We start from the raw sequence: 26,844 nt of genomic DNA on the forward strand, positions 1-26,844 counted from the left end.
TTGGGTCTCTCCCCCCTTGCGATCTCATCCTTGACCTGCGGGTTCAATCCCTCCCAAAAGAGGTCTCTAACAGGCGGAGAATCCTTATTCCAACCCAGGACGTTGACCAATGCAAAAAAGCGGGAATGAAACTGCCTTACGCTGGCTTTCCCTTGTCTTAGCCCAAATATGTCCTTCCGGGCAATGTCAATGTCAATGTTTGATAAAAAGCAGGAATCCATTGCTTTAATGAATGCATCTGCGCTTTGGAGCGCTGGATCCTTATCTCTCCACAGATTGCGCAGCCATGCTTTCGCGTCCCCTTGCAAATGGGACAAGATAAACCCCACCTTCTCTTGCTCATCTCTAAAGTTTTTTTCCAGCAGTTTCAGCACAAACTGCACGTCTGCTCGGAAATTGGGGTAGTGCTGTAAATTCCCATCGAACTGAGATACAATGCTGCCTCCTCTCTTCCCCAACCCAATCCCCTCGGATCTGGGTCCCGGTTGCCCCTGCTTCGCAAGCACTTCCAACCTGGCTTGGAGATCTCTGCAGGCAGCAGCCGCGTCGTCTTCTCTCTTCCTGGATGCGATTACCTCCGCGTTGAGTTGTGTCACCGCATTTTGCAAGGCAGCTATTTGCTGTTCGGTAGTCATTTCGCCTGACTCTTGTGAGCTCGCGAGGCACCAGTCTTCTTCCCGCGCTGCGTATACTCACGCAGCGACTCCTTCGGTGAAGAAAACTGATGAAACAGTGAGACGGAGCTTACTGTCAGAGACTGCCTCCAGGTCCCAGCTCACAGAGGACCCACGCTAGCCAGCGGTAATATACAAAAGTCTTTATTGAAGTACATTATCCATTTTCAAACCCTAGCGTGCGTCTCTACGTCTAGACACTAGACCGGCGAAGCTCCGTCTGAGTCTCCGCCCCCTGTACACCAGCTTAAGAGTCTAGCCTTACTCCACCTTTTCCGTCTCTCCTTCCGCCTCTGGGTCCTACCACCCCCCTGGGTCCCTTCCTTCCTGGACGCTTCGGAGGCGGACCCCTCGGATTCTTCCCCCTCCCTTCGGCGGGCTTTAGGACCTGGCTCCCTATCCGGGCTGCTCATTGCGCCACCCTCTTGTACATTTGAACTTGGCGCGCGCGCGCTGCCTCCGACCTTCCTTTTGACCGTTTCCTCGCTCTCTGATGCAGGCGTGGCTAACCCTGACTCATGTCCTTCCGCTGACGGAAAGCTGCCTGCTGCCGATGCCTGGGACTCCTCCCCCCTACTGCTCTCCGGTGGGGAAGCTGGTCCCGATTTCCAGCTGCTGCTCTCTGAGTCCCCTCTGTCCCCTCCTTCCTGAGGTGTTCCCTCTGGCAACCCCCTAGCTCTGACCACGGGAGCCCCTTTCTGTGAATCCTCCGATTCGCTGGAGAGACTTAGAGACCTCGGGCGGCTCTCATCGCTCACTTCTCCCTCGGATTCCTCCCCCTCGGTCTCTAATTCCTCCCTTTCCTGTCCCTCTGCTCCTGAGCCCCTGACACACACGTATCTCCAAGATATCTTTGTTAACTCTTTCAAAAGGTGTTCTGTTGTTTTTTTACAAAATATGAAGGAAAACAGAAGGAACACTAATAAGTTTTAGGGTGTCCAACCTGTTTGGGTTGGTGTTGCACCATAAAAATCAGGGTCAGAGCTTGTGTGTGCTCCAGGATCCATCACTGCATCCAGAAGCTCATGTAAGAAGTATAGAGTGCCTCTTAGCAGCTTAGGTTGGTTCACCTGCTGAAGACTTACCTTGAAAAAAATTGACCTCTCATTCATTCCATACATAGTGCAGGGAGCGGAACCTATGGCCCTCCAGGTGTTGCTGAACTACAGCTCCCATCATCCCTGGCCATTGGCCATGCTTGTTGGGTCTGGTGGGAGTTCAACAACATCTAGAAGGTCACAAGTTAGCCAGCCCTGCCTCAGTCGCATCCAGCTGGGGCAGCTGTAACGTGCTGTATATGAATTTTCCAATGATGTATAGTTATGCTGAAGTCAGTATGGACTAGGACAAGGTGTATGGAGAACTTTTTGTTAGTATTTTCCACTGCCACTGTTGCAGAGGGTCACGTGATCAGGTGATTTCATTTCTTATCACTGTGTGTGTGAGCGGAAGTCAAGCTGACAATCTTCCGCTTTTGCTCTCTGTCCAGCTAAGGGCTAGAGAGGATGTGTGAGAAGGAGCTCACGCAAAATGTGTTTCTTTTGCTGTAAATAATAAAATACTTGATGCCACAATTCCTACACAATTTTGCTTTCACTGACTCTGCTAATACGCTTCATATTGTGCACATGTCTTTTGGATGTGTGCCTATGCTTTCTACGGTACTCCAACAAGAGGCACCTCCCGCCACTTTTATCCAGTCTTATTTCATTGGTTACCCACTGGCTTCCAGGCTCAATTCAAAGTCCAGGTTTAATCTCTGAGTACCCTAACCAGTGTAGAACTATGATATCTCAAGGACCATCTTTATGCACAAGTACTGATCTGAACATTAACTGAAGCCCTTCTCTGTTTCCTCCATCATCTGAGGTACAGCAAGTAAGATGGGACTTTTTTGGGTCGTAGAGCCACAATTGTGTAATGGTCTCCTTGCCCCCAACATTACTGGCCTTCCACCATCCAGTTAAGCCATGTTCAGACCAGTTTGGTGGTTAACAAAACTGCTGACCTCGAAGTTAACTGATCTGATGATAGTTTACTTGCTGTGCTGATCTTCTCATGGTTTCTTCTCTTTTCTGTTTACTGTTTTATGTATCTTGATGTTTTATTGTGGATTTTAACTTGATTGCTAGCCACCTTGGGAGTCTTTTTTTTTTAAGGAGATAAATTGTATTTTAATTAATATACAAATAAAATACAAATTCAAATTCACATTTGAATGTGATTCAAATTGTACTGGGTTCTTTGGCAAGGGAAATACAAAAATCTAGTAAACTGGAAAGTGCTCTATTTTCTTATAATACTCTTATTATGGAGGCTGACTGCTGTAAAGGTAAAGGACCCCTGGATGGTTAAGTCCAGTCAAAGGTGGCAATGGGGCTGTGGCACTCATCTCTGCTGAAAACCACACACCTCTACCCCTAAATATATTTTCACATGGCTGCAAGATATTCTGATTCAGTGTATGCCCCTCCCATTTAAAAAAAAAAATCTTATATCTTTTGAAGTAAATGAGATCCACCTATAGACGCTGAGGACATAGGGCAAAATTATCCTGTGGATAAAGTTTTTCCATGCAAATATAATGTGCTCGATATTGTTTTACCTTGGGGTCTACTCAAACATTATCTTTCTCTCTCTGCTTTCTTTTTTCATGGGAACATCTCCAGGAGTCACATCTCCAGGAGTCACAAAGAGTTTTTGAAAACCCACCTTAGCTGAGGAGTTCTAGTTCAATTTCTCTTATCTCCTGTTAAACATTATTAGGCTGCAAAGTTTGTTAATCTATTGCCCGTCAGATCAAATTGAGACAGTGCTGACAAGGTGGAGCAATAGTGAAACACCAGCTCTTAATAGGCAGAGCTTTGCTCTGCAAATTTCACCATTAGAAAATCTGCCTAAAAATTCTGAGACTCTGTTCCTCAAAAGTGCTCCAGTGAAGCAAATCCAAAGCTTAAGTACCTTAATTCTACAAAGGATGTTCTGTCCTTGATTCTTAAATAGGTCATCTGTCCTTAACTCCTCAGGTAGCAGTTTCATGGCTGTGAGAAGGATTTATTCATCTTTCAGGTTACAAATATGCTACTTCCTGATAAAATCTTGACTAACTAGTTTCCTTCAAAAGAATGAATGTCATTGTGCATCTTTTTAATGTGGAATTGTAAAAAAAATCCATGATTTCTTGTACGGGCGGCCCTTCACCGTGGTGACTGACCACAAGCCGTTGCTTGGCTTGTTTGCCCCCGAAAAGCAGACCCCCCAAGTGCTGTCTCCTCGCGTCCTCATGTGGTCAATTTTCCTTGCCAGCTACCAGTATGCACTGATTCACCGCCCTGGGAAGGCGATGGGCCATGCGGACGCCCTCAGCAGGCTACCACTACCGGAAACAGGCCCCGACCCAGCACCTGCACAAGAGGTTATGAGCCTGGAGCTGCTTCCCGACCGCCCCATTCAGGCACAAGAAGTCGCACACCATTCCAAGAAAGATAGGGTCATCTCCCGGGTCCTGGACTGGGTGTGGAGGGGATGGCCCAGCAGCAGCCCCGGGCCAGAATTCGCCGGCTACACAACCCGCAAACATGAACTGTCAGCCCACAAGGGATGCCTGTTATGGGGAAGCAGGGTCGTTGTTCCCCAGCCCCTCCGCAAAAGGGTCCTCACAGCCCTACACGAGACACACCCAGGGGTAGTAAGAATGAAAGCCCTTGCCAGGAGTTATGTGTGGTGGCCGGGGATCGACGGAGAGATAGAGGCCTGGGTCAAACACTGCCAGGCCTGCCAAGAATCCCGCCCAGATCCCCCAAGGGCCCCAGTCCAGTCCTGGGAGTCCGCCCGAGCACCATGGTCACGCCTGCATGTGGACTTCGCTGGCCCCTTTCAGGGGAAAACATTCTTCATAGTGGTGGACTCCTACACCAAATGGCTGGAAGTCGCACTGGTACCGTCCACTTCTACGTCCGCAGCCATCCGGGTACTACGCAGGCTGTTTGCAACCCACGGGCTCCCTGACACTCTCGTCTCAGACAACGGGACTGCATTTACGTCAGGAGAATTCCAAACCTTCACAGCGCAGAACGCCATCCGCCACATCCGTTCAGCGCCATTCCACCCGGCCACCAATGGCCAAGCAGAATGCATGGTGCAGACCACCAAGGACACCCTTCGCCGCATGACGCAAGGGGATTGGGAGTACCGCCTTGCCACATTCCTTCTAGCACAGCACAGCACCCCCAGCTCAACGACTGGCCGGAGCCCCGCTGAACTACTAATGGGTCGGCGCCTTGCAATCAGATTAGACCGCCTTCACCCTGATAGAGCTCAGGATGAGGTAGGGGTGGGGGAAGGCAGGAACCCCCGGACCTTCGAGGCCCAGGACCCAGTGTACGCAAAGAATTTTGGGGCAGGCCCTGCATGGGTACCCACCACAGTCACCAGGGTCACTGGCCCCGTGTCGTACGAGGTGCTAACAGATGGGGGGCAATGCTGGCGCCGCCACTGCGAACAGATACGGCGACGATTCCCGGGAGAAAACCAGGAGGAGGAGGACAGGTCAAAGGAGTCCCAAGGGAACAGTGGGGCAGTGAGGCCCATAGAGCAGCAAGGGCAAGCAGGAGAGGCAGAATCAGTAAATACAGAGAGGACCCGTGAGGCCGAAAGGACACCGGAACCAGAACTACGACTGAGCGAGCAGGTTGCACCAGACCAAACAGCCCCATCACAGCCAGCATCCTTGGAACGCGAGCCAGAACCTGAACCCCAGACCAGGGAACACCCCAGGCCGCAACGCACACGTAGGCCGCCGGCATACCTTGAGGACTATGAATGCGACCTCCCGGGCAGGACTGGAACTTAGAGGGGAGGGGTGTTATGTACTGAATTGAATAGGATCCAAACTGCAGCAGTCTGATTGGTCCTAGAACAATAGGATCCAAAAGGCAGCAGTTTGATTGGTCCTAGAACAATAGGATTCAGAATGCAGCAATCTGATTGGTCTTAGAACAATGCAGCAGTATGATTGGTTGGCAGGAACCACCCAATCATGCTCCAGATAGAAGTGAATCCACAACCTGATTGGCTTACAGTAGAATTCCAGAATTAGCCAATCATGTGCAGCCCATTGTGTAAATAATGTATATAAAGCAGACCCCTCAGACATTCATTCATTCCTCCTCACCACTATGAGCTGAATAAAGAGCATGAAATCACTTTGCGACTCTGAGTATATTTCAGGAATGATCACAAATACGCATAAAATCAAATGCTTTGCTTATCAGTATACAGTCTTTAATCTTGCACAGGGGGTAGAACTCATCCTTTAATTACATACTATGTGTAGTATATAATAAGCCATCTCCTCAGGGGAAAGTAATCTGTTACCTGTAGTTTGGAAACTTAAGTGAGGGTATCTAGATATAAATTAACAGAGTATCTGGATTGGAAAAAATGTGATTATTTTATCATCCCCTTTGGGAGGGGTTTTCGTTTTGTTATCAGTAGTACCTAATGCATATTAAATACTATTACCAAAATTGGGCTGTAAAGCATTCATCAACGGTGCTCTCCAAAGGTAGATAAAATGTTTGTTTTGTTTACTCATTTGAAGGAAACTCTCTGCTGACCAGTCCAGTTCTACGAGACACAGCACTCAGGAAGCATGTCAAGTTCTGGGCATAGTGATATTTAATATCAATCTGACGGGGGAGTGCTAAAATCCAAGCCCCACAATGGTAGGGCACCTGACTTTGCCCTTCGCTTACACAATGGAAAGGACATGCAAAAAACATCTGTGGTAAGTATCACCATTCTTTTCAGGACTTTTTGTTTGCTGGTAACCCTTGACATTCCTTGGATTCTTCACTTTAGGAGGAACTTCCAAAGTTACCCTGACGTTTGGTTGAAGGCTCACAATACACACAGCTAGGCGTCTCCTGGGAGGACCTACTTGGTGCTGCTGTGGCAGGTACAGCATACCCCTAAGTTCCCTCCCATCTGATCAAGGCCCATCAACCCAAAGAGCATTAGCCAAAATTAGGAAGGAAAAGTTTTTTCCTAAGGAAGAGCACCCCCTGTCCAACTTCAGTCAAAGTGCAAGACTAACAGCCACAATATTCACTGCTACTAACCCTCCATTAGTTTCACAGCTAATTAACACCACACCATTCTTCTAAGCTTACTAAATCCTTGGTGCTACTTTAAAAATCTATATTTAGTTGCTGTGATTTTATTTATTCTAACTTTATAAATAAAACTCTCTCTTTCTTCTCTTAAGTAAGAATAATATATAAATGACAGCACAAGAAACTGATAGAAAATGTTTTGGGACCTTTTCGTCTTGATAGGGCAGAAAAGTCATTTATTATTCTTCATCCTTCTTTATGCTTGCATCTAGAGCCTCTTGCCAGCGTCTGTATTTTGAGTTGAAATTTTCTTATGTATTCAGATCATTTTCTGTACAAGAATGCCCAGGGGGAAATCTAGCTGAAGGGGAAACAGCCTTCACTGAGTGCTTGTTGCATGAGCAATCCTCAACTAGGTCCCATGATAAAGAAAATGAAGGCTCTCAACCAGTCAAGAACAGCTTTATAAAATAAAAACACCAACCCTTCACTCTTAGCCTCTGGGATTAAAGTTGATTCCCCACTAATAACTAATCAATGTAAAGTGTGAGGTGACTCATTCTTTGCTTGAAGCTGAATAAAATTTGAAGCCCTAAAAAAACCACTTTTCATGGCTTTATTTCAAACTTTAGAAGCCATTTCATCAAATGATACTATATTTGGAAGTCAAAGCAGGATAATGGGGGGAAAACTTTCTAAAAATGTTTCATGGAGTATCCTTTACATGCAAGGAAAAGAGGAACTCAAAAGGCATCCAAGCCAGACCTGTCATGGTTTACTTCAGATTTCCCGAAGAATCATCAGGACCTTTCGATAGTGAGGACTTTCCATGTTCATGCAAGCTTCCCCGTTAAGAGTACTTCTACAGGGTTCATTTCCAGAGCAACCCCAGCAAAGTCTGGGCTGGGTGAAAAGGCAGAAGCTCAGGCCCTGCAGCAGGAGAATGTGGGTGCTCAAGATAGATGGAGGAGCGTGGAAAGCTTTCTTAGGCCAGTGGCAGAATGTAGGCAAAAAACACTGTTAACATCCTTAAACGTACACGCGTTGTCCCATTTTTCATCTGAGAAATGAAATGGCACAGGAAAGAAAAAGTATCCTAGGAATTCAGCTTGGTAATAAAACATTGAGTGGAGTGACTCTGAAAAATCTCCTTCAAGTGGTCTTCACTATGAAAGGTTACAAAAGAGGGGCATGGGGGAAAGACAACATTTTCCATATTCCAACCAGAACATTTTGCATATTCCGGTGAGAAATGCAGGAACAGATATGGCAACAAGCTAACAAAATAACATGGGCCAAATGGGAGCAGAACATTTACTGCAATATTAAAAGTGCTGAATTTCGAACTAGTTTTATTTTTCCAAAGTACAGTGTTACCTCTGGTTACATACTTAATTCTTCCGGAGGTCCGTTCTTAACTTGAAACTGTTCTTAACCTGAAGCACCACTTTAGCTAATGGGGCCTCCCGCTGCTGCTGTGCCACCGCCGCGCGATTTCTGTTCTCATCCTGAAGCAAAGTTCTTAACCCGAGGTACTATTTCTGGGTTAGCGGAGTCTGTAACCTGAAGCGTATGTAACCTGAAGCGTATGTAACCCGAGGTACCACTGTACATTTTACAGGCTGTTAAAATTAAGCAATCACTGTGAAATATTTTGCAACTCAAAACCGAAGAAAATATTGCAAGAAGATGACTCCTTGTAACTCACCAACAACCTCTACCTTCTAGAAAGCAGCTATGGGAGCAAACAACATGTAGGTGGGGGGGAAGGCTTATCTCATCCTGGATCCCTGGTCCTCCACCCCATTGCACCCTCCACCTGCTCCCTTGCAGATTTCCATGCTTCTTATGAGAGTGAAAACTGGGGACCACTTTAACACATATAAGGAATGGCCAAGGAACACTTTCTCCTCTCACCTCACAAAGGTATTTCCTAATAATATTTTTTTCACAAAAAAATTGTTCAGGGAGGTGAATTACACCACATTTCCACAAGACACCTTGTTCAGCCCTAAGCCACAAAGGATTAAAATTAGCTTTGGAGTTTCACCACAGACTCCCCATGTGACCTGAGGGAAAGCGAAGTTGCTAAAGAATTGCATTTAGGAGTCAGAGACTAATGGCCAAATCACTGCTCAGCTCTGGAGCTTATGGCATCCTGAGGGAAGTCACTACCAGAGTGCAATGCAGCTTCCTTGGCTGTTATAAGACTTGGCAGCTGCTCTGAGGTCCCTGAGAGGCAAAACATAATTTTTCCAAAAAACCCCCACAAAACTTCAAATTACCTGACAATTTAATTTTCAGTTAATTATAACCCAGTTGAGTAGTCATTGCATTAACTCATTAATTTAGCATTCTGTATGTTGCTTTGTTGATTTGCAAAAGAGTAACTTCAGTGAATATTGAGATATCACATACTGGTACTCAATCCTACATGCCAAGGTTAAATACCAGTTCAACCTCTGCATCCACTTTCAAAGGGGAAATGACAATGCAAATTATATGGTACCATCCAGCTTCACTGAAATATTAGAATGATAGCATGGCCATCCATAGGATTTTTAAATTTTCTTTTTGGCGGGGTGTGGGGTGTGGAGGATATACTCCAAATAAATAAAGTTGTGCATTTTGTGAACACAGTGATACATTTCAAGTTGAAACATCAGCTTGCTTTCAAGGAATCCATGAATGCTGTAAAACCACAGTGCACAACAATGTTTCCATCAAACAATGAAAGCTAAATAAAAATCAGGATGTATATTTAATCATTCTGTATCTGAAAGTCAACCCTGCCCTACTCCCAAGGCGATGAAGGATGCAAAATACATTGCAATGCACTCTCAAGATGATAACCTCTTGGGCTGCACTAGTCTTAAAATACATTAAAAGTACAATTTGAAGACACTCAAAAGTCATCTTAGACCAACAGCTATTTCAGGTTCATTCTTCTACTCTTAACGGCAACAGCTTGACAAAATAAAACAGCTATCACTTGCCTTCAGTGGAGAAATGGGTCGTATTCTACGGGAGAGGAGAATAATTCTAGACACTTGGTGCCACAACCCCAAAGGCCATGCCATAGGCAGCCCTTGATATACCTCCTGAACAGATGGAACTGGCAGCATGGCAAGTATCTCTGTGGTGGGATTAGCATCTGCGGTGGGATTAGCAACTACAGTATTTTCCCTGACTACTGGATTCTGTGTCTCTCTGTGTATAATCTGAAGTTGCCTCTAAGGACTGGCAAATTCTGAAGCTTAAAGGTTATATAGGGACATTAAAAATAAGAAGAACACTTACATCACACCTGCTTCTTTATTTATAATATAATCAGCAAAGCAGAAGAGGTGCTTCTGAGCCAAGGTAATAATGATTTGTGAGATTTCATATATTACAAGATTCTTCAGTAAGAATGTTTTGATACTCTAGTCCATCCATGCATCTGAGAAATGTATGAAACATGAGTGGAATTCAGTGCAGAGCCGAGTGGGATATGCATACACAGAATGAGGTCCACTCTTGCAGCCCTCCAGAGCAGATTGAGGAAGAATGGGAGGCGCATGGGGAGGGGGGAGTCCTGTTGCATGAGCAGACAGTATTCCACACATGCAGGAGCGTGGCTGAATCCTGCCCTGCATGAATTCTTCTTGCTGTTGCAGTATCTGCAGATTACCTGAAACATGGTTTCCCAAAGTTCAGTGTCTGAGGGCTAAACACGGCCCCCCATTATTCATGCTACAAAAATAGCACCACAATCCCCTCAGAAACTGGCCTGACATGGGTCAATGTCTGAAGAGGGCTTAAACTGCTCATCATGACAACTTCTAGAGATGGAAAGAAGGGAACTTGAATGGATCCTGGCTTCATAAAATGTGAACGAAAAAAGAGAGGACACACCATTAATGGGCCTCGAGTTGCCTTGAGAAGTCTATGCACTTGGTTAAAAATTCAATGACAGGTCAAAAATCACACACACACTTTGCTTTTCTTCCAGAGGGAAGTGAGAAACAAATATTTAGAGCAAAAATATAATCAAGTGGTTGTATATCTTAATTTTTGTTATTATTTTGACATCCTGTCACTCTAGTTGACATTATGCTTATAGAGTGTTTACCCCTAGTCTACCTTAAGGGGGTGGGCCTTTATCAAAAAGTAACAACAGATATATGGGTTTTGCCTTTCTGTCAAAAGTGATCCCCCCCCCATTTATTTTGTAAAATTTCATCTTAGCGTTCTGCACTTTAGTTTCCAGCCTCTATGCCCAGCTGACCTCTGCAGCACACAACCCTCTGCCACTTACAGAAGGTGCCTGTTAACAAGCTGGGGATTTTCCAGCTTCAGCCACGCACACTGCATAAACCACAGTGCTCCTGCAATCGCTGTACAACCATGGCAGAAGAACTTAGAATCATCCACTTACCACTGCACAAGTGCCTGCCTCCTCGTGTAAAGGAACAAAGCCCCTAGATAGGAGGAAAATATTCCACTGAACAATACCCAGATATCAAGTTGCCAAAGAAACGCAAGCTGAGTATCTGCTCATCTGCAACCCACATGTTCCACAGAATCGCTTCCAAAGCTTACATAATAATCAAAAGGAAAACAAGGTCCCAGGAAATGGGAAACCTATGATCCTCCCAATCCCAACAGATACCAGTATAACTTTAACATATACCCCAAGGTATTTTCATTACTCCAATTACAGTGGTGCCTCGCAAGACGAAATTAATTCGTTCCGCAAGTCTCTTCGTCTTGCGAGTTTTTCGTCTTGCGATGCTCGGTTTCCCATAGGAATGCATTGAAAATCAATTAATGCGTTCCTATGGAAACCGCCTTCAGACCAGGTCCGGGGACAGTCTGTCCCCCGACCTCTTCTGAAGGCTGGGGGGGGGGACAAGGGCTTTTCTACCCACCCCCAGCATTTTAAAAAACCCCGGGACAGCGGAGGACTTCTCCGCTGTCCGGGGCGATCTTAAAATGCTGGCGGGCGGCATTTTAAAATCGCCCCGGGACAGCGGAGGACTTCTCCGCTGTCCGGGGCGATTTAAAAGCCCCTGGGAAGGCAGGCAGGGGGGGAGGGGACAAAGACTTTTGCCCCCCGCCAGCCTTCAGAAGAGGTCCAGGACCTCTTCTGAAGGCGGGCGGGGGGCAAAAGTCTTTGCTCCCCCCCGCCTGCCTTCAAAAGCCGTCCGGGACAGCGGAGAAACGCGTTGCGTTTCTCCGCTCTCCCGGGAAGGCAGGCAGGGGGGGACAAAGACTTTTGCCCCCCGCCGGCCTTCAGAAGGTGTTCCCTCCCCGCCGCCCAGCCTCGGAGCATCGTTCCGAAGCGGGGCGGCGGGGGGAGGTGTTCCCTCCCCGCCGCCCGGCTTCGGAGCATCGTTCCGAAGCGGGGCGGCGGGGGGAGGTGTTCCCTCCCCGCCGCCCGGCTTCGGAGGAGCCTTCCGAAGCCCGGCGGCGGCGGGAGGAGGTGTTCCCGCCCCACCGCCGCCGCCGCCTGGGGAGGTCCGAGGACAGTGGGGAAGACGCGCTGCGCTTCCCCGCTGTCCCGGAGATTTCCCTATGGGCTGTCGTCTTGCGAAGCAAGCCCATAGGGAAATTCGTTTTGCGAAGCGCCTCCAAAACGGAAAACCCTTTCGTCTAGCGGGTTTTCCGTCTTGCGAGGCGTTCGTCTTGCGGGGCACCACTGTACTCCAAATCAGCAAACTCACTGTGGGAGTTTTGTTTTCTTTGGAGTTTGTGCCCCATTCCAAAACTCACTCACACTTAGTCTGAGTCAACAATAAGTTCAGCATTTTATACAGAGAGTGTGTGTGTGTGTTCTTTTTGTTTGTTGAATTCAGAAGCTCGTGGCATGGTCCTTATGAAACTGCAAAATCAAATGAGGGGATTTTATGTTGGCACTTATGCTTACAAACATACACTAAATAGCACCTCAGGCAGAAGCCTAGGCTAGACATTCTTGTGCCTTACTTATGGGCAGGGACTTTTTGATGTGGCATAATATTTAGGATGCAATCCTAGGTACACTTGTCTGATAGTATGTCCCACTAAACACAGGGGGACTGACTTATGAGTAAGCATGCACAGGATTGAAGGGTTCAATGTGCAATCCACCTGCATCCTCACATGAGACATTCTTAGAAGGAATCTATTAAGTTCTTTCTCTCTCTTTGGTAGCATAGAGATCAGAGCTTTGTAATAAGGAACATGTTCCAGATCAATCAGACCTCCATAGAATATTTTTACACTGCACGGTGATGGGGCTTGTTGTTGTTGTTTAGTCGTTTAGTCGTGTCCGACTCTTTGTGAACCCATGGACCAGAGCACGCCAGGCACCTCTGTCCTCCACTACCTCCCGCAGTTTGGTCAAACTCATGCTGGTAACCTCGAAAACACTATCCAACCATCTCGTCCTCTGTCGCCCCCTTCTCCTTGTGCCCTCCATCTTTCCCAGCATCAGTGTCTTCTCCAGGGAGTCTTCTCTTCTCATGAGGTGGCCAAAGTACTGGAGCCTCAGCTTCACGATCTGTCCTTCCAGTGAGCACTCAGGGCTGATTTCCTTAAGAATGGATGCGTTTGATCTTCTTGCAGTCCATGGGACTCTCAAGAGTCTTCTCCAGCACCAGAATTCAAAGGCATCAATTCTTCAGCGATCAGCCTTCTTTATGGTCCAGCTCTCACTTCCATACATCACTACTGGGAAAACCATAGCTTTAACTATATGGACCTTTGTTGGCAAGGTGACGTCTCTACTTCTCAAGATGCTGTCTAGGCCTGTCATTGCCCTTCTCCCAAGAAGCAGGCGTCTTTTAATTTCGTGGCTGCTGTCACCATCTGCAGTGATCATGGAGCCCAAGAAAGTAAAATCTCTCACTGCCTCCATTTCTTCCCCTTCTATTTACCAGGAGGTGATGGGACCAGTGGCCATGATCTTCGTTTTTTTGATGTTGAGCTTCAGACCATATTTTGCGCTCTCCTCTTTCACCCTCATTAAAAGGTTCTTTAATTCCTCCTCACTTTCTGCCATCAAGGTTGTGTCATCTGCATATCTGAGGTTGTTGATATTTCTTCCGGCAATCTTAATTCCAGTTTGGGATTCATCCAGCCCAGCCTTTCGCATGATGTATTCTGCATATAAATTAAATAAGCAGGGAGACAAAATACAGCCTTGTCGTACTCCTTTCCCAATTTTGAACCAATCAGTTGTTCCATATCCAGTTCTAACTGTAGCTTCTTGTCCCACATAGAGATTTCTCAGGAGACAGATGAGGTGATCAGGCACTCCCATTTCTTTAAGAACTTGCCATAGTTTGCTGTGGTTGACACAGTCAAAGGCTTTTGCATAGTCAATGAAGCAGAAGTAGATGTCTTTCTGGAACTCTCTAGCTTTCTCCATAATCCAGCGCATGTTTGCAATTTGGTCTCTGGTTCCTCTGCCTCTTCTAAATCCAGCTTGCACTTCTGGGAGTTCTCGGTCCACATACTGCTTGAGCCTTCCTTGTAGAATTTTAAGCATAACCTTGCTAGCGTGTGAAATGAGTGCAATTGTGCGGTAGTCGGAGCATTCTTTGGCACTGCCGTTCTTTGGGATTGGGATGTAGACTGATCTTCTCCAATCTTCTGGCCACTGCTGAGTTTTCCAAATTTGCTGGCATATTGAGTGTAGCACCTTAACAGCATCATCTTTTAAAATTTTAAATAGTTCAGCTGGAATACCATCACTTCCACTGGCCTTGTTATTTGCAATGCTTTCTAAGGCCCATTTGACTTCACTTTCCAGGATGTCTGGCTCAAGGTCAGCAACCACACTACCTGGGGTGTACGAGACATCCATATCTTTCTGGTATAATTCCTCTGTGTATTCTTGCCACCTCTTCTTGATGTCTTCTGCTTCTGTTAGGTCCTTACCACTTTTATCCTTTATTATGGTAATTGTCAGGGCCGCCTCAGGTCCCAGCTCACAAGAGACCAACGCCAAGTCCACTTTATTTACAAAAGTCTTTATTGAAGTACATTGTTTGTTCCACAGCCGAGGCGCGCAGCCCCACGTCTGTTACGCTTAGACCGCTGAAGTCCCCTCTGAATCAGTCCCGCCTCCACACCAGTTTAAGAGGCTTCTGCTGGTCCACCTCTTCCTGTCCTTCCTTTTCCGCAGGGTCTTTCTACCCCCCTGGGTTCCTTCCCTCCTGCTTTCCCCTGACGCTGAGTCCCCAGACGCCTGTTCCCCCCTCCTCCGTGCTTTGGGACCAGGCTCCTCCTCCGGGCTCTCCGCATTTCCGCGCGCCTCCACATTTGAACCCCGAAGTAGCGAACGCGCGCCAAGTTCAAATGTGGAGGCGCGCGGAAATGCGGAGAGCCCGGAGGAGGAGCCTGGTCCCAAAGCACGGAGGAGGGGGGAACAGGCGTCTGGGGACTCAGCGTCAGGGGAAAGCAGGAGGGAAGGAACCCAGGGGGGCAGAAAGACCCTGCGGAAAAGGAAGGACAGGAAGAGGTGGACCAGCAGAAGCCTCTTAAACTGGTGTGGAGGCGGGACTGATTCAGAGGGGACTTCAGCGGTCTAAGCGTAACAGACGTGGGGCTGCGCGCCTCGGCTGTGGAACAAACAATGTACTTCAATAAAGACTTTTGTAAATAAAGTGGACTTGGCGTTGGTCTCTTGTGAGCTGGGACCTGAGGCGGCCCTGACAGTAATCTTTGTACGAAATGTTCCTTTCATATCTCCAATTTTCTTGAACAGATCTCTGGTTCTTCCCATTCTGTTGTTTTCCTCTATTTGTTTGCATTGCTCGTTTAAGAAGGCCTTCTTGTCTCTCCTTGCTATTCTTTGGAAATCTGCATTCAATTTCCTGTTTCTTTCACTTTCTCCCTCGCATTTTGCTTGCCTTCTCTCCTCCGCTATTTGTAAGGCCTCGTTGGACAGCCACTTTGCTTTCTTGCATTTCCTTTTCATGGGGCTTAGACCATCACAAAAAAGATACCTACCTTTGGGTAGATTTGCCAGCCAGTGAATACCTCGGCAGGTTTTCTACAGTCTAAAAGAAAGAAAGGGAACCTTAATTAAAGTTAGAAACTGAAAATACTCATATGGTCCAGTTTTCAGACATGCTGTGCCAGCATTTAAGTGATAAAGGCAAAACGTAGCAAAAACAATACTGGGGGGGGGGGGGACCCAGTGTTATACTGCGCTCTATATGACACTGACCAAACGAATATAATTTCATAAAACAGAGGTAAATTGTAATACCAGACAAGAAACAATGCCCCTCTACATCTTTAAAAGGTACAGTCCAGAAGGCCTTTTTACTCAATGCTAACAGATAAGCAGAATAACCATGCCAAAGTAATACAGTACCTGTGGTATATTGGATATGGCAAGGACTACAGTCCTGCTCCTCCCTAGAGCATTTCTGTTCTCTCAACCATGAAAAACTGCTTTACAATAAGCCCACAACCTATGTGCATTTAACTTGTGCACATTCAGCGGGGCTTGGCGTCCAGGAAAAAAAGTTGCAGGCTTACTTACTGAAAAATGTAAGTTGCAGGCTTACTGTACAAAATCCTATGCATTGTTGTAGAGCCCACATAATATGACTTTTAGTTCAGAAGGAAACCTTGCAAGCAGGGGGGAAAAAATTCTGTAGAAATGTGAAAAGTCCTTTTAACTTTCAGCAACCTAACAACCACAGATGCCTCGGAAATTTCAAGAATTACGTTGACTCAGTCAGTCTAAAGAAACTGACACCCAAGGCAAAACTAAGATGAACCTTGCTGTAATAAAACATAGTCCATGCCAATACTTCTGACTCAAAAAACTATTAGACTCTTCAAATATGCTGGCTTTTTTTTTAAACAAATGTATTTGGGCTAATTGAATTACAGGTGGTTTTTTGAAAGACACACCCTGTTAAATTCTTGCATTTTGGTTTTTGTTGTTGTTCCTCTTCCCTTGCATCTTTTTGTGAATCCTGCAGAACATTTTGGCCAAACAGTAAAATGAGCAGGAGTCATTTTCTGTATAAACACACTTACTGTCTCTACTTGCCAGCATCAGTCTCCCATTCTTTGTTTTGTAACCATGTTTGCCTTGGGGGGATGCTTTGTTAAAAAGTAATTTGTGTTAGGTTCACAGGTATAGCTTGCTCTGCAGGCACTCTAAAAGGGCTAAGCTGGACATGACTTTAATTGTGTGCTTAAAACCTGTAGTTGGGATTCTCTGTGTATTTTTTGAGAGAGAGAGAGAGAGAGAGAGAGAGAGAGGAGAGAAAGAGAGAGCGAGAATCAGCTGCAGTACCTACAACCCAAATTAGGATCACAACACAAGGGATACTTTCCTCATGGTATTTCTTAAGATGGTATTTCCACATTTCGAAACTCATTTTCAAAGTTGACCTGTTCTGTGGTCCAACTATACAGTACCTTGCCCTGCAACATTTCACAGAGGAAAATAGGGGCACATGTGCATGAGGCTAGGGGTGGGGTTTGGGAACCCAATCACATTGTTTCTTGTGACATCCAAACTGGGAAACTGCAGCTTAAGTGCTATCTAGAAACCAGGATGACATATCAGGAGTTGTGGCCAGCTCTCCAAACGCTGTTTCCCACAGGAAACTATGGTTCAAGAGTCTAGGAAGTCTCCTCTAATTGGGTACCGTATTTTTCGCTCTATAGGGCGCACCGGACCATAGGGTGCACCAAGTTTTTTTTTGGGGGGGGGAATAAAGAAAAACAATTTTATTCCCCCCCCCCCCGAGCCCCAAAGAGCAAAGAAGCCATGACAGCGAGCGGGATGGATCCCGCTCGCTGTCTTGGCTTCGTTTTTAGCCTCGGGGCTAGAGAAGCTCCGCAGGCTTGCGAATAGCTGCCCTAAGCCCGGGGCGCGCAGTGCCACGCTCCCCGGGCTTTGGGCTGCAAGCACCTATCCTCAAGCCTTCGGAGCCCGGCGGGAGTTCCCGCCAGGCTCCGCAGGCTTGCCAATAGCTTCCTGAAGCCTGGAGAGCGAGAGGGTCTCGCTCTCCAGGCTTCAGGGAAAGCCTTCATTCGCTCCATAGGACGCACACACATTTCCCCTTCATTTTTGGAGGGGGGAAAGTGCGCCCTATAGAGTGAAAAATACGGTATATATACCACTTTTTATATATACCACTTTTTCAGTACTTGATACCTGGTGTCTGTACTGATATATATAGCTTCAGCTGCTATATAAATGTAAACTGTGGAGAGGGAATTAGGGGAAGGACGGGAGAGGCAATCCCAAAAACCAGGAAGTTCAGAGAATAGGGCCACCCCACTCCCAATACTAGGCTCCAAAAAAGTTGAAATGAGACGTTTGGAGAAGTACTCCCAACATACCCTGTTCAAGGTTGCTCAGCACTTGATAAATCGAAAGGTGCTGAAGATCAAACCTTCATGGAAATGCACTCCTATAGAACTTGAAGTTTTGGTCTCATTCAGCATAAAGTAGAATATGCATTCTAAGAAAACCTGGCAGCCTATAATCTCAAGTAACATTTTAAAGTAGAAAATGATCTTATTCTTATGAAACTCATATGTAGTTCTGCTGCTTAGAATCAGAGGTAACTTTAGTTTATGCTTACATACATTTTTTTAATAACAAAGGTTTGTGCAAAACTTCCAGAAGGAGCAATTGAAGATGTGTTCTAAGTCAACTCCATTTACAGATGAAATCTGCTTTTTCTCCTTTCTTAATGAGCAACTTCTAAAGATGCCCAGGTTCTTCTGTTAAAACTGAGGATGAGCAAGGCTATAACTACAAGCCTCTTCATACAGATATGGTATTAATCAATGTTTTATTAGGCTGCAAGAGCTAACACGAGCAGAAGTACTTAATGAGGAGTTACACAACTCTCCAAAATCCTGTTCTCTTTCTCCAAATTAATTCCTAAGGACCAGACCATCTGATACATTTAATTCACTGCAGAATACAGGTAGGTCTATGAATTTACCCTATGTAAGAGTCCAGACTAGGCTTGTCATTCTCCAGTCTCAATGGAAACTGCAACAGACAATCTCACTGTTTTATGCGTCAGCTTAATCAAGCTACAGTCGCCTTCTGCTACCTTCTGTACTTGTTAATAACCTTCTTACTTTTGCTATGGGAGCTTCTACTCGCATATGAATCTCCTTGCTCCCTTAAATCATTGCAGATTCTATCTCTGTCTAAAACCCTAAGAGACCAACTGCCAATCAGTGTAGGCAATACTGTGCTAGTTTCAGCCAATGGTCTGACTTGGTATAGGCCAGCTTCAACAATGGTCAAGGATGAAGGGGACTGTGGTCCAACGACATCTCAAGGGCACCAAATTGCAGTTAGACCGACAGACACAGCCAAGATACTTTGGCTGCACAAAGAGCAAAACTGCCAGAAGTAAACTGAAGTACCAAAGGACTCCAAAAGATGTCATTTTGATGGCTGCAGTTCAAGTCCCAGTTAGGGCACAATTATCTTGGCCAACTTACTTAAGTATATGGCTTTTAAAAAGCAAAGCAAAAAAGCAAACCACCAGAGCAACTACCAAGCATTTGTATGACCCAGTTTTCAGTGTTCCCCATCCAAACGATATCTCTGCATCCTTCCTGAATCTCCCTGTAAGGTATTTATCAGGTATTTATCAGTAGTGTTTAAGTTTCTTAACTGAGCTATTGATTTATTTATTATCTGGTCACAATGTTTCCATGATTGAATCCAAAGAGGCTGATGCAATACACATTACAGTGGTACCTCGGGTTACATACGCTTCAGGTTACATATGCTTCAGGTTACAGACTCCGCTAACCCAGAAATAGTACCTCGAGTTAAGAACTGTGCTTCAGGATGAAAACAGAAATCGTGCTCTGGCGGTGCGGCAGCAGCGGGAGGCCCCATTAGCTAAAGTGGTGCTTCAGGTTAAGAACAGTTTCAGGTTAAGAACGGACCTCCGGAACGAATTAAGTATGTAACCAGAGGTACCACTATATACTTGAAGAAAGCCACAGGAATAGTTCTTGGAAAGAATCACTTTGGCATCTTAAACACAGCAACAGCAGTCCAGCAGAGCTGATCCATGTACACAGAAGGGCTTCCTTGTTGTTGACTACAGGGAGGGAAAGATACTAGTGTCCTCAAATTATATATTGTGGAAAATTGCCCTGAAAAATCCAACACAGCCATACTTAATTTCAAAAGGAGAAACTTCTCAGACATCAGAGGATTAGTGAAGAGGCAGCTAAAGGGTCAAATCTCTTCAGGAAGCTGGGGGAATATTTTATGAAGCTGTAATAGGGGATCAAATAAAATGCATACCACAGATTATAAAAGGCACAAGCAAGTCCAAACGGTTATCATTGTGGTTAAAAAGCAGAGACAATGAAACTATGGAAGGCAAGAAGAAAAATGGAAGTCTTTATAAAATGAAGAAAATGGGAGAAGGGACTGACAATCTAAAATCTATAATAAAGAATTTGTGTCAATCCACTCAACATGTAAAATTGTGTCAGAAGATATCCATGTAACTGACTAAAAAAATGGTCAGAAAAAGCAGGGGTGGGAACAGAAAGGCAGCATTAAAAATGTGTATGTAAGTCTAAAACAGAAACAGGAGATGTTGACAAAAATATAGAAGCCCTCATATATTTGATGAAAGATTGGAATTCCTTCACCAGGCAAATCATTCAGATCAGATCCCAACCTTGCAAAGAGGTGCAAGGATGGGAGGGTGGTGTGAAGAGCCAAATGCATCCCCCCCAAAAAAATGTGTCTGGGGCCATTACCCCAACAGCCCCACCCCCCCATGCTACACCCCTGGTGTGGGCCCCCTTCCAGGATTAGTGCTCCTTTGGATAATTTGAAGACACAGTGGAGACTTATAGCTTTAAGAAATGTTATTTATTCACATATATACACCTTCAGTCTGCATGGAGGAAGTCCAGATCTCACAGCATGGTCATTTCAAGAGAGGCTGGTTACCCACAGCTGTGCAGACATGGAGGCCAAGGCATCTCTCCCAGCCAGCCTTCAGCCATCCTGCCCAAGATGGCTCGCTCACTGTTCTCCCCCCTTCTACTTCCCAGAACACTTTTTTTGTTTGCTTTATTATGCATTGTGTTCTTTTGTATTTTTATGTTGTGAACCTCCCCGTGATTTTTGGCTGAAGGGTCGTATTAAACAAACAAACAAATAACTTTTTTTAAAAAAATAGATTAAGAAACTAATGTAAAACTAATGTATTGGATAATCATAGAATTTGGCCTGATTACTGTTGCAATGTAGTACCATAGGCATGTCACCATCTCTCAGTCTACCATTTTCAAAATGTAACTGTGGCTTACCTCACAAGATGGTGAAGGGGATGGCAGTTATCCTGTACTCAATGTACTTAGGATTAAGACACTAGGGCTTACTACTGAGTAGATATGTGTAGGATTGATCAGTAATAGGAGAATAGATTGATATTCATTACTCTTTTACCCTTGGGGGAGCCATTGCTTGGTGAGAGAATCATAGAATTTCAGAGCTGGAAGGGACAATGTCATCTAGTCCAAGCCCCTGCAATGCAGGAAACATTTTGCCCAACGTGGGACTTGAACCCACAACCCTGAAGTTAAGAGCCTCGTGCTCTACCACCTGAGCTATCTCATCTCATACTTCACATACTGAGGTATCAGGTTGAATCTCAAGGCTCTTGAGTTTAAAAGGATATTGGGGAGTCCAGGAAATACCTCACTATGTCCCAGACTTCATAAGTGACTACCAATCAGACTTCCGGGTTAGCGCCAACGGCTAATGGCGGATTCCCTCCGAGCTCCGGAGGGAATCGGCTCCGCAGGAGTTGGGTCTTGCCACGGCGGCGACGCGGAGACCCTCAGAAATCACAGGCGGTGAAGCCTGTGAACTTGGTGACTCGGCGGGCACCATTTGCGCCCCCCCGACCCGCGAAGGAGCCTTTTTAAAGGCTTCGGAATGGGGGACGGGGTGAGCGGCGCGGTGCTGAGAGTCGACTGCTTCTCCTGCGGAGTGAAGCCGCATGCCATGGTCGGAGAGTGCTGACTTTTTCCTGTGAACAATTGGACCTTAAAAGCAACAACCCGTGAGTAGTACGGAAATTGGATTTACAAAGAAAAATCTTCTTTTTGAATTAGGCACGATCGGGGAAGGCGCAAGCAGGAAGTCCGTCTCCTTAATCTTAAGCAAGGATCAGCTAACTAAGGTCGAGAGAATTTTTTCTTGTTTATTGGATAAAAGACATTAATTTCACGATTTGGCAATAGAAGTAATTTAACTGGAGGATAAGAGCTAATTTTGGGAGCTGAAGTGCCACCCCCCCGGACCCGGGAGTGATCCGCGAGAGAGCCTGTTGAAGAGGTATTGAAGAGTTTGACAGCTGTCAAATTAGCTGTCAAAGCTGGGAAAGAGAACTTTGTTTCTGTTGTCTCTGCTGGTTATATTTGTTACAATTTGGTTATAATTTGCTGAAAACAAGGAAGAACTGATACAAACTAACTTGACTTTTGGATTTGAACTGGAAGGAATATTAAGTAACCAAAATCCCTCTAGAGGGGGTTTTGGGACATTACAAGAATGGCTGAAGGAGGGAAAATACAAGCTAAATTGGACAGAGTTTTTGTTCTCTTGGGAAAGTTACAAGGCCAAATTGATGTTTTGGCTACAAATGTTGCAACTCTGGACTTAACAGTAAATAAATCCATTGAATTTGATAAGGACTTGACTCAGGAAGTTTATGCAGCTGGACAAGAAGAGAAACTTGAGAACTTTGAGAGTGTGGAGAAAGAGATATATGTTGTTCCTGAGGAAAACGAAGGAGGAGCTGTAATGCTGCAGATGACAAAGGAGAGCCAGAGGCCTGACATGATGGCTGCAAAGGAAAATAAGAACTTGATGTCGGAAATCTGGTTTGAATTGGAGATTGAAGAATGGAGAGATCTCCTTATGTGGAGATCTGAAGATCCAAGGATTACAAATCTGATCAAGGTGGAAGTTGGAGCTTTGGGGACATTTGGACTTGAAAGGAGCAAGAAACAAGATTCGGGCTCCACTTTTAAGTATGGAGGTCTGGCTGGAAGAAACATGGATCCCATTTGGCTAGAGCTTCTCCGAGATCTGGTGTTTAATATCAAGGACCATCAAAAAAACCGGCAGAGAGGAACTGAGAGAGAATTAAGAGCCTCGGACGTGAGATCTCCAGGCTGATAGTAGAAGATTGATAGACATTTGTTGGGGATTGAAACCGGGAAAGGGGGGGTGGAGTTTGGGGATCCAAAGGGTGCATAATTATAATCTGTTTTTGCTTTTATTTTGTTTTGCTATTTGTATGAAAATTGGGGAAGTCGTGGAAGGGAATTTGGGTCGACTTTAGAAAAAAAAAGTTTTAAGAATGAGAATTGAGGTATAAATATTGATGTTTATAAGGTAAAATTGGGGTTTTTTAAAATGAACTACCGTAAATTTCGCTCTATAACACGCAGATTTTTTCTCCTAAAAAGTAAGGTGAAATGTCTGTGCGTGTTATTGAGCGAATGTGTGGTCCCTGGAGCTGACTCCGGAGCGAAGGGGCAAAATAGGCAAAAATCAGGCAAAAATAAGATTGGGCGGGCGGGCGGAGGGAAGAGGGAAGGCGGAAGCTGTTGCTTTCCTGCATTCTGCCTCAGGGTCTTACTGCCCACCCGCTTCTGTTGCTGCGTTTGCTCAAACTCAACAAAGAGCAGGGAATCCCCTGCCCTCCTGGCAAGCAGAGGGTTAAGGAAATGATCGAGTCCTTCTAATTCTTTCCTAGTCACACTGCGTGCAGGCTCCAGCCCACCACCTCCTCCTCTCCGTGCTCTAGGGACTCGCAGGCAGCCGAAAAACACGCAAGTGGGAGAGAGAGAGAGAGAGAGAGAGAGAGAGAGGGCTGGCTTGGGTGGGGTGGAGGGGACTTTTGCTTTACAATGGTAGGTTTCTCATTTCTTTTCCAAAAGCAGAGAGCCCTGCCCCCAGGCCCCCTCCAAATTACAGCTTCTCCAAGCAATGTACTGCTGGAGGGAGACAGTATGCTTGTTTGGAAGAGAAACCCTGCTTCCCTGCTCGTAAATAACAGCAGGCTGGATTGCAGAGTGAGACATGGAAATCTCTGGATTTATATGCTGTATATCAAATATCTTAATCTATACTTTCTAACGCGGCAGGTAAATCAGAATCTCCTGAGCCAGGAGGATTACAGCATCTCTCCTCTCCCCTTCATTAAAAGCCTAATACTCTTCTTTGAAGAAGTATAACGTGAGAATGTTTTTTATATATATATATTAAAGTTCATTTCCTCATTGTGCGCTATACACTGATAATTGCTGCCACAATAACAATTGATTGAAAATGGAATTTAGTCCCCCCCCCCCATAGAGAGCTGTTCTTCAAACGTTTAGCCTTAATACAGTGGCTGATGTAATACCCTTCTGCTTCACTAGGCATTTTATATAGGGACATTAAAATTGATTTTCTACATATTGGCAGATGAAAAAAAGTGTGTTACATGCCCTATTGCCCAAAAGTGTGCAAGCACAGAGCAAAGGTTGCAGTGACAGAGGTGGCCAAAAAAGAAATACCGTAAATAAAAAAGAAATCATACTTCGTATATCCTGTCTGTTTTTTCCTTAATAGGGACTTTTATAAGCATGGATCCACAGGATCTTTGCACTGGGTCACCCCAAATTCACCATCAGATAACATAGCATGTCCATGGCTACAGCCTGCACCAAAAAAATCACGCACCCACTGTTGCCTAGGGTCGCAGTGGTGCAAAAATGTGGTTACAAAGCATGGATCCACATGGATCCTCAGGATTTTTGCATTGGGCTACTCCAAACTCACTGTCAGATCACATGTCTGTGGCCACAGCATGAACCACAAAAATCATACATCCACTGTTTCATTTAGAATATTTTTTTTCTTGTTTTCCTCCTCTAAAAACTATGTGCGTGTTATGGTCTGGTGCGTGTTATAGAGCGAAAAATACGGTAAATAGAAAAAGGTTAAGAATTGGGGATAAGAACTTGTTGAACTAATAATTTGAATTGGAATACAAGAAGGGGAGGGGTGGGGAAGTCAGGGAAATATGTTATAGAAAAATAAGGATTGTAAACTTTATGTGTTTTTAACTTTTTTTGTTTTTTGATTTTTTATTGTACTAAAGTGGAAAATTTCAATAAATATCTTTTTTTAAAAAAAACATAAGTGACTACCAATCAGAGTAGACAGTACTGGGCCAAATGGCTGACAATTCAGTCATAAAATGGTGCTTAGTCAGGGCTTTTTTTTTCAACCGGAACTCAGTTCTGGCCATTGCCATTCCAAGAAAACAGGGAAAGTGTTCATGGTGAGTTCCAGCACCTCTTTTTCTTGAAAAATAGCACTGTGCTTAGGGACACCCATAGTCCATTGCAATTGCCTATTCAAACCTCACTCCCTCAAGAGTAAGGAAGAATAAGACCTCAGAATGATCATTAAGGTTAAAGTTATTTAGGTCTTTTTCATCTTTTTCTTAAACTAGAAATCCACTTAAATTTAGGGGTCACGATGTACTTAAAACACACAAAAATACACTCAGGTTTAATGTAATGCTTTCCATTTGTAATACAGACCTAAAATAACCTACTTTAAGTATATTCCCCCCATGGGGGTGAGAAGGTAACAAGCATAGGAATGAGTGTGTATAACTGCAAAATTTACTATACAGTGGAATAACAGTATAATTGCAGTTAAGTACAAGAAGAGTATTGATTGAAGAAACAGTGAAGTCCAGTGAAACCAAATACTGCTGACCCCTGCAGGGCATCAAGAAGAGGAAACTACATGAGAAGAGGAAATGTGCAGGAATTATTCAGAATTAATGTCAAAGGGCCCAATGTTTCTAGCAGAGCTATGTTGTTGTTTAGTCGTTTAGTCATGTCCGACTCTTCGTGACCCCATGGACCAGAGCACGCCAGGCACTTCTGTCTTCCACTGCCTCCCGCAGTTTGGTCAAACTCATGTTTGTAGCTTTGAAGACACTATACAACCATCTCGTCCTCTGTCGTCCCCTTCTCCTTGTGCCCTCCATCTTTCCCAACATCAGGGTCTTTTCCAGGGAGTCTTCTCTTCTCATGAGGTGGCCAAAGTATTGGAGCCTCAGCTTCACGGTCTGTCCTTCCAGTGAGCACTCAGGGCTGATTTCCTTCAGAATGGATAGGTTTGGTTTTCTTGCAGTCCATGGGACTCTCAAGAGTCTCCTCCAGCACCAGAATTCAAAAGCATCAATTCTTCGGCGATCAGCCTTCTTTATGGTCCAGCTCTCACTTCCATACATCACTACTGGGAAAACCATAGCTTTTACTATACGGACCTTTGTTGGCAAGGGGATGTCTCTACTTTTTAAGATACTGTCTAGGTTTGTCATTGCTTTCCTCCCAAGAAGCAGGCGTCTCTTAATTTCGTGGCTGCTGTCACCATCTGCAGTGATCATCGAGCCCAAGAAAGTAAAATCTCTCACTGCCTCCATTTCTTCTCCTTCTATTTGCCAGGAGGTGATGGGACCAGTGGCCATGATCTTCGTTTTTTTGATGTTGAGCTTCAGACCATATTTTGCGCTCTCCTCTTTCACCCTCATTAAAAGGTTCTTTAATTCCTCCTCACTTTCTGCCATCAAGGTTGTGTCATCTGCATATCTGAGGTTGTTGATATTTCTTCCGGCAATCTTAATTCCAGTTTGGGATTCATCCAGCCCAGCCTTTCGCATGATGTATTCTGCATATAAATTAAATAAGCAGGGAGACAAAATACAGCCTTGTCGTACTCCTTTCCCAATTTTGAACCAATCAGTTGTTCCATATCCAGTTCTAACTGTAGCTTCTTGTCCCACATAGAGATTTCTCAGGAGACAGATGAGGTGATCAGGCACTCCCATTTCTTTAAGAACTTGCCATAGTTTGCTGTGGTCGACACAGTCAAAGGCTTTTGCATAGTCAATGAAGCAGAAGTAGATGTCTTTCTGGAACTTTCTCCATAATCCAGCGCATGTTTGCAATTTGGT

General features: G+C 45.0%; 1 protein-coding gene across 42 annotated transcripts in view; it reads right to left on the reverse strand.

The window, feature by feature from the left end:
* The window catches only part of MAP2 (microtubule associated protein 2), a 291,706-nt gene that overhangs the window by 194,900 nt on the left and 69,962 nt on the right, over positions 1-26,844 (reverse strand). For 38 of the 42 annotated variants that reach the window (XM_077919566.1, XM_077919557.1, XM_077919564.1 and 35 more), the window contains exon 2: positions 15,773-15,822. The exons of 3 other annotated variants lie outside the window; for them this stretch is intronic. The gene's annotated coding sequence lies outside the window, so the exon portion shown is untranslated. Of the gene's footprint in view, positions 1-11,210; positions 11,254-15,772; positions 15,823-26,844 lie in introns of all 42 variants that reach the window. One more of the 42 variants, XM_077919529.1, reaches the window with a different exon arrangement.

Source organism: Podarcis muralis, chromosome 1, assembly GCF_964188315.1.
Source record: "Podarcis muralis chromosome 1, rPodMur119.hap1.1, whole genome shotgun sequence".
Lineage (NCBI taxonomy): Eukaryota > Metazoa > Chordata > Lepidosauria > Squamata > Lacertidae > Podarcis > Podarcis muralis.